At 39.7% G+C, this 8,412-nt stretch overlaps 1 pseudogene; it reads right to left on the reverse strand.

Annotated features, from left to right (window-relative positions):
• Positions 1-588: 588 nt before the first annotated feature.
• LOC113189890 (thyroid receptor-interacting protein 11-like) lies at positions 589-4,140 on the reverse strand (annotated as a pseudogene).
• Between the last annotated feature and the right edge of the window lie 4,272 nt (positions 4,141-8,412).

Consider the following 8,412-nt stretch of genomic DNA (forward strand, 5'->3'; position numbering starts at 1 on the left):
AGAATCCTAGAATTTATCCACTAAACTTCATGTTCAGGCCCTCCCACTGTAATTTTCTTTTAGTAGTTATACAGTGTTTTCTTTTATGAACTAAAAAATTTACAATTTTGCTACATCATATTTTGTTTGCATATAGCCCAAATTCTGAGTTATGTATCTTTTTCTTTTGAGTTGGATTTTTCTTCTTTTCTGATATACAAATTAATATATTTTACCTTAATATAATTAAATTTAACATATATAATCATAAAAAAGTTTGAAGCTGTAGTTATTATTGCTGTTGATTACCTGATAGCACAGGAACAAAATTTTATATAAAGAAGCCACAGCAAACAAACACAAATAAAATTTTAATAAGTGTTACTGCAAACACACACACACACACACACACACACACACACACACACACACCAAATAAAAACGAGGTGGAGGGGGAGTCAAAATACCTGGTAGCTCTATTTATCAACTTTTTTCTTTTTCTTTTTCTCTGCAAATACATGAATTCTTTTTGAAAAGGCCACCTTGTAAAAAGTTCAAAGTGTTTATGGCTTCTTTAAACTGCTAAATCATCTCTGGCTTGAGAATCACCTATTGCTTTAAAAGGTCCTTTTGTACAACCTTGCTGCTATTGTCAGGGGACACTGGTAATCCAGTAAAGGTGGGCATGAAGTCTGCAATGGGATTCAAAAGGAGATTCCGAGGTGCACCGGGTCCAAGTCCAGCAAGGCTAATCAGTGGCGCAGCCAAGAATGGATTCACAGCCGCTCTTTTACTGGCTTTAAATTCTTCTGCATCTTTCAAACTTCTTGGTACATTCTCACCTTCCTTTCTCTTTCCTGTGGAGTCTAGATGTTTCATAGCATGAGCAGAAAGTTTTTGTGGTGAAACACATGAAGGAGATTCTGTTTCAAAAAATTTAACAAAAAGTTCTGAAAAAAGAACTATTAAGGGCTGGGGATGTGGCTCAGCGGTAGCGCGCTCGCCTGGCATGCGTGCGACCGGGGTTCCATCCTCAGCACCACATACCAACAAAGATGTTGTGTCCGCCAAGAACTAAAAAAAAATAAATAAAATTCTCTCTCTCTCTCTCTCTCTCTCTCTCTCTCTCTCTCTCTCCTCTCTCACTCTCTCTTTAAAAAAAAAAAAAAGAACTATTAAGCAGAGATTGCTCATTTGGTCTCAAAGATGTGCTGGGGGCATTTTTTGATCCTCCTCCAAGCCAACATGTCATCCACTCAGTAACACCGCCTTCATCTCCATTCAACAACTGCTCCATTTTCTCCTTTTCAAAGTTTAGGATGCTTCCCATTAATTGAAGCACTTCATGATGCTTACTTTTCAGTGTATGAAAATGCCCAATAAATAGGTTTCTCATTAGGGCTTTTTCTGCTTTTCCTTCTGTGCCATTTTCTGCATTCATCAATTTCTTTTGTGCACCATTCAACATTTCTTGTTGGAGCTCACTCTGATTTTTAAGTTCTTCAGTCTGTTCTTCCTTTAGATGTAACTGTTGTGTAAGACTAGTTGCTTAATCCAGCACACCATTGGCTTCATCCAAATGTTCTTGTAATAATAATACCTCTCTTTCTAGATTTTCTGCCTTTTCCTTCCATTCGGTTATATGTTGTCTTTCCTTTTCTAATTTAGCTGAATACATAGCTTTTTTTTTCTTGTTGGAAATACTCTAGAACCATTTCCAGGTTAATGACATGGAATACTCTTTTTTTTTTTTGGTCCTGGTAGAGTGAAAGCTGCAGTGCATTCTCATCTCTCTGTTGGGAGAGTTAATGCACCTGTTTCTGCAGGAACTCTATCTCCACACTGGCTTGATGACTTGCATTAGAAGAGGAAAGTAGGCTTTCCTCCAATAGTATGACTTTCTCTCTCAAGTTCATCTCTCTCTTCTGCAGCCCAAATTTCCCAGGTGTAAGAATCTTCTGATTCTAAAGAATAGCTCCTCACTCTTTGTACCTCCTGATTTAAATGTAATTCTTTGTCACGTAAGTGTTGAACATCTTGATGGAGGGTACTCTTTTGTGTTTGTTCTTTAGGACAAGATGAGTTGGTCTCTCTCCTGCTGACATAGAATGGTCTTCTTCTGCATGGATTTAACTGCATTTAGAAGCTGATTTAATTCCCCAGGCTTGCCCTGTTTTTTTTTTTCTTGTAACAATTGCTCAAAGACAAGAGCTTTCTCCTTCTTCCACTGGTACTCCAACTCTTATTCTCGCAGCATCACAGAGAACTTTATGTTCATCTCTTGTAATACTTGATACTCTATTCTCTTTTCTTTGGATGTTTCTATTATTTTTTTCATTTTCCCTTTTAATGAGATATGTCCATTTATAAAATTAATATTCTCACCTTGAGGTTAGTTATTGCTTGCCTCAACAACTCATTTTCATTCTCTTTGTTAGTGAACTTTGCATTTGAAGAAACTGATTGCTTTTGCCTTGGATTAAGAGTTCTTTTTTTCAGTAAATTTTGTAACAGATCTTGTTTTTCCTTGAACTGTTTAATTTTAGAATCTCTTTGTTCATGTTCTTTCTTTACTCTCATGGAGGTAGCAGCAGTTACATCAAACAACCTGTGGTTACTTTCTTGGAGCATCCTAATGGTGGCATCTTTTTTCTTGCAGTGATTGTCTCAGCTCTTTGGCCTCTGCTGACAGGGACGTAAGTGATGATGCAGACAAGAGCTGCGGTGTTACCATATCAAGTTTTCCTGAATAAACTTTAGCCTGAAGAGCTTGTATCTCTATGTCTTTCTGCTGGATGACTTGATTGAGTTTACCAACTTCATCCTTGGACAGCTGATCAATTTGTTTGGTTAAAGATATATTCTTTTCATTTAGAAGTTGAATCTCAAGTTCTTGTTCTTGGATTTTTCACTAATTCTTCAGTTTCATAGTTATATAGGTTTTGTTTTTCACTTCCTTTTTCTATAGGAAGGCTTTTACCTTTTGTTTCTTGAAAACTATCAGAATTGTCTGCTGGAGTGCTGTGTGTGTCGTCCTGCAACTGGGCTTTTATTTGTTCAATGGTTTTCTGAAAATTATTAATTTCCTCATCTTTCTGCTCCATCACAGAAGGCCACAATTGACTACATTCCAGTTTTAAGTTTTCACACTGTTCAATTATTTGTCACCTTTCCATACTGAGCTGCTCTTTTTCTGTCTTCAAGGAATCTCTGTAATTTTCTACTAAAAATAATTTTATTTATGTCTTTTATTTGATCCTATATTTGTTGCAAGACTCTACTTTTTCAGTTTGTAGAACCTGAATACATCTTTCCATCTCTCCAATTTTAGACTCATCAGTTACTGTTACTCCTGAGTCACCTTGTTGTAATGATTTTCAATTTTTGAATACTTTCTTCATAGTCATTTAATGCCTCTTGATACCAGTGACTTTTCTTTGCCCGTTTCTGTTGATGTGCATTCTGCAAAACTGACATTTCCTCTTGATAATGATCAAGGTCTTGACTTCAGTTTTGTTCAAGTACCTTAATAGTATCTTGTAATTTGCAGATTTCACTTTTATCAGAATTATGTGTTCCCTTTGCCTGAGCTATATCCCTCTCAATGGCTAACTTGAGATTCAAGTCTTGAAACTTCAATTGACAGTCTGTTGATTTTTTGTGGTGATGAAATGATGTCACTGAAGTCCATGTCATCACCAGGAAAAGTTGAACAATGACTGATCTCATTACTGAATGAAGACAGGGCAGTGGTTGCTGGTACACCACCAGCTCCTGAATGCACTGACTGCAGTGTGGACCACTCATCTTGTAGTGCAAATTGTCTTGCTTTAAGTTGCATGATTTCTACTTCTTTCTCTTCCAGTTCATTTCAGTAATTTACAGATTGATGTTGGATCCATAGCTCTGGTGCTGCATACCTTCCTTCCAGCTCAGTACAATAGCTTTTAAGTCTTTCATGTCATATCTGATTATCCATTTGGTATCTTCAATGTTCTTCCTCCAATAATTAGGTAAACCTTCTTCTACATCCTTGAAATCATTGAGAACCTTGTTTTCAGTGACATTGGAGATATGGCTGGTGAGGGAAGCCATGCTGCCCCCCACCTGACCCAAAGAGTGGCCCAAGCCAAAACCTAGGCCTCTAAACCAGGGCAACATTACCACAATTTTAGTGAGCCATCAGACCCACTCTGAAAACCACCTCAGTCTCTATCCACCTCTGCTCTGAACCTCCTGGAGTGTCAAGGAGTCAATTATGACCCAAGCACTTAGAATACCACAAAGGGCAGGGCTCTGCCAACCATTGGGTTCTGCTGAAAATGCAGAGGCCTGGCCTGAGCTTGCACTAGTGACTTGCTTCCAGTGGCCCAGGCACTCCCACTGGGCCTTGGCTCCTTCCCTCACCACACTATTTGGGAAGTCCTTTGTCAGCATTTTTTTTGGCTATATATGTAGTGCTAAATTGGTGTTTACTTTACACACATGGATTTAGGAAGTAATTCCATTAAGCAAAGGGGCCCATAAAATTATTTTCCCTCATTCAGATTTTGAAAGACATTATAACCTGTTGAAGTCAAAATTCAGAGAGAAGATTGCATGAGCCTGGGTGTGCCAGGTATGTCTATGCAAGAGGCACAGTGGTTGACTCTAGAAGTTGTCATTTGCATTGCAATTGCTGTAAATGGCACTCTGGAGTTGAGCTGTGCCCAACATGCCCATGTGAACATACACTTGGAACTGTCAGGAAGTTTCCATCTGTCTCTTCTCAGCCTTCTCTCATGATAGTATTAAAGGGTGGTTTTTCCAAATCTTGCCTCTGACCCCTCCCAAGTTTCTGCCACCTTCCTTCCACCTAGCAAGGGATGCTGCATCCTCCCCTTTCCTGTCCCTGCAAAAGTCAGGACTACAAGTTAGAGACCACATCAACTCCCTGCTCTCTCAATTAAAAATGCATCTCTTTCTGGGTCTGCATTTCCCTCTCCCAGCACAGCTGAAAGGAAAGATGGAATTCCTTGACCCTCACTCAAGCTCCTTGTCAGGGCCTTCTCTCCAGCACAGTCCATAGGCCATACACACTCTGGCTTGGGCAAGAGGGCTCCCTTCTGGTTGTGCCCTTCTGCAATGAGCAAGGAGTCTGGAGACAGGGAAGAGTGTGACATGGGCCCAGGCTCCCGCTTTGAGAATGTGCTATAGGTACTGAGAACCTCAGAATCTCCTGCCCAAATGGTTCTGTATCCCCTTCAGGGACTCTAAAACCCTTGTTCTGGGTTTGAGGTGCCTGCCCAAAGAAATGAGAGGTGGTCAGCAGGAGGCTGTTTGTGAGGCTGGAGAAGATGAATGAAGCTTGAACATGTGGGTTGGATTTCCATGTGTGTGAACACAAGTACCCTTGTCATTCCCTGAGAAGCCAGGAATGAAAGAGATGGGGAATGTGGCAAAAATAGCTCTGACTACATTATAATATCCAGAATAGGATTCCAATGAATTTGAGCATTTCTAATCAAACTCTAGCTTTCTGATCTAGAAGGTATGTTTGCCAAGCTAGAAGAGTAGACCACATTTTAGTTTGTAGTTTATTTGCTTGATTTGTACATTTAAATATTGAGGCATTCAAGTATCAAGGCCCCCATTTATAATCTTGCCCTAGATCAAGCAAATGGTAAGGGCAGGCTTATTTTCAGTCCTTCTCTCTTTCCGACCTTTAAATATTTCAATGCATCTGTCAGGTGAGAAATAAGCAAGTAACTAAATGATCAAAGACCTGTCCATAGCCCTCACTCTTCTGATCTCTCTCTTTTTAAATACAGATTGTTTAACTAAAGAAGAACTCAGCATACTGTCACAGAGGAACTGCAGAGCTCTGAAAACAATGAAGACTACCTCTGTCTAAGTAAACCTGTGATCCACAGATATTTATCTCACACATACTTTGGTCTACGATGGAGAAAACATAGACTATTTTAAAAAGATTCTTCCGAGAGGTATCCCCAAAACAAGCATCACACTGACACCCCTGAGAAGGCTGTGACTGACTTCACAGGGGCTCAACTAGCTTCTTGTTGCAGTGAGTTTGTCTTGGGTTTCTTATCCCATAGCTTAGAATATACAATGCACAATGTACTATTTCTTGCAATGTGTCTGAGTTAGGAGTTTAGAGGGTCTTGACTGAGCTTCAAAATCCCCCCTTAATCAAGAAGTCCCATATTAACTGGAACAGCCATTTTTCATGTGGTAAGCAGTTATCATATTATTCCAGAGAAGAGGCACAATGTGCTTTCTATCCAACAGCCCCATGATCCCAAATATCCACCCTGTTTCCTGAGATTCTTGAGAAACAACAAACAAGGCACTCTATGTCTCAGATGATACTGGGTAGATTAACAAGTAGGTTATTCATGTATAATCCTTAAGTCTTAACTGAGTTCAAGACTTTGGCTGAGACTGTGTAACTGATGCACCTCAGTAATATCACCTACATCTTAAGGAGGCTCTAAGAAACTTTGGCAAAGGAAGCATAGCACTGGTGAAGGACTCAGGTGCTTGCTGAAGGGAAAGTATACAGAAGAGCTAACACTACTGCAGAAGTATTGAGGGCCACAGCCAAGTCAGGATGATGCATGGCATTTTTGCCAGAAGTAGTGGTTGAGAGGTGACGCCAGGGAGACATTAAGATAATGACTTTTGAGTTCTCACACATTTCCCATTGAGTTCCAGTTGAGCTCTCACGGGTATTCCTGAAGAGTTTGCGTTGGTTGGTGAAGTTACAGTGGTGGGAGTTTTGGTTGGTGTGTGGCGTGTTCCTGGAGGAGCCGCGTGGGTGGCCTTCAGGAGAGCTCCCAGGGAGTGTGCTGGTGGAGTTTGTAAATAAAATGTGTTCCTGCTTGAGTGGCTCATGATTTGTGCCCAGCCAGACTGCAACATTTGGTGGCCCATGCAGGGAATGCCTGAAGCTCTGAGGGAGAATACCAGCCGATTTGGATTCCATCGAGACTAACCAAAGCAATTTCTACAGACCAAAAAGAAGATAATTTGACTCAAATCCATAGCAGCTGATATCCAGAACCCCAGCTTGACTATTCTTACATCTGCAACAGTGATTCTCCCACACCTGGAAGCTAATGAATAATGAACACCATTAAGGTCTATTTCAAATGTAAAAAAAACCTTGAGGCTTGCTTGTGGGAATACCTTCAGACCCATATGCAAGTTACAGGAAAAAGGATGGAATATCCAAATAAGAGTCACACCCAGGTGGAAACCAGGATGCTTTTTTCGATATCTATTTTATTATTGCCTTTTCCCATATCATGAAGTTCTATTTTATTTTTTGAGCTCATACACACCTAGGTTAATGTTTTTCTGATCAGTTCTATTTTTTGACTGTGGAGTTTTTAAACATTGCAATGGAGATTTCACCTATGAAAAGCTACGAGGCCTTTACTATTATATTATGTGTTGTATGTATTATGTTATGTGTGCACACTTCTGTTTTGTATTGTATGTCTGTATGTGGATATGTCATATATCATATATAAGGAGCACTCATGAAAAAATGCATCCAAATATTTTTTTTATTCACATGATTTATATGGTTTAATTTAAATTGGGTAAATAGCTGTTGAGGATTAGTTTAATATGTGAAAAACAAAGAAGATTAACAGATCTCTTTGTTTAATTTCTCCTTTCCTTTTCATTATATTTAATAATTCTCTTCAGGATAATGTAAATTGTTCAGAAAACTGTTTTCTTAGAACCTGTTGGAATATTACATAATTTTTTTAGCCATTATTGCCAGAATTCCTATCTTCATCTCAGTGCAGATGAAGACAAAGATAAAACCAAACTACAGCTTCTATGATAGCTATTACAACAAACTGTATAAACTGATGCATCAACGAATAATAACTCAACAAGTAATGCTCAATCAAGGAGTCGATTTACTTTGGGATGAAATGGACATATTGATGGATTCCTCTGCTTTGAACTGCTTGCAGAACTCACCTGGACTATGTATCACTTGTATGCATTGTGAAATATCTGTTGGTGCAGCGAATTGTGGTAGTGCTGGTGTATCTTTGCAAATGGTGTCATCAGAGGTACCATTTTTCCAAAAAGAACCATCACTTGGCTTAGTGTTGTGACATTTGCATCCTCCTCCCTTCTGCTAGTGATGATATAAAATTTGGGGGCCAACAGAGGTGAGGCAAAGAACCTCACCCCCCACTGGCACCAAGGCCAAATTTGGGGGCCAACAGAGGTGAGGCAAATAACCTCAACCCCCACACTGGTGCAAAGGCCAAATTTGGGGACCAACAGAGGTGAGGCAAAGAACCTCACCACCCTACTGATGCATAGGCCTATCCACAAGTGTGGCTGTATGCTGGACCAGTAGTCATTGATGGGTAAGATCCAATTGCAATGGTACCAACC

Source organism: Urocitellus parryii, unplaced genomic scaffold, assembly GCF_045843805.1.
Source record: "Urocitellus parryii isolate mUroPar1 unplaced genomic scaffold, mUroPar1.hap1 Scaffold_110, whole genome shotgun sequence".
NCBI classification, from domain to species: domain Eukaryota; kingdom Metazoa; phylum Chordata; class Mammalia; order Rodentia; family Sciuridae; genus Urocitellus; species Urocitellus parryii.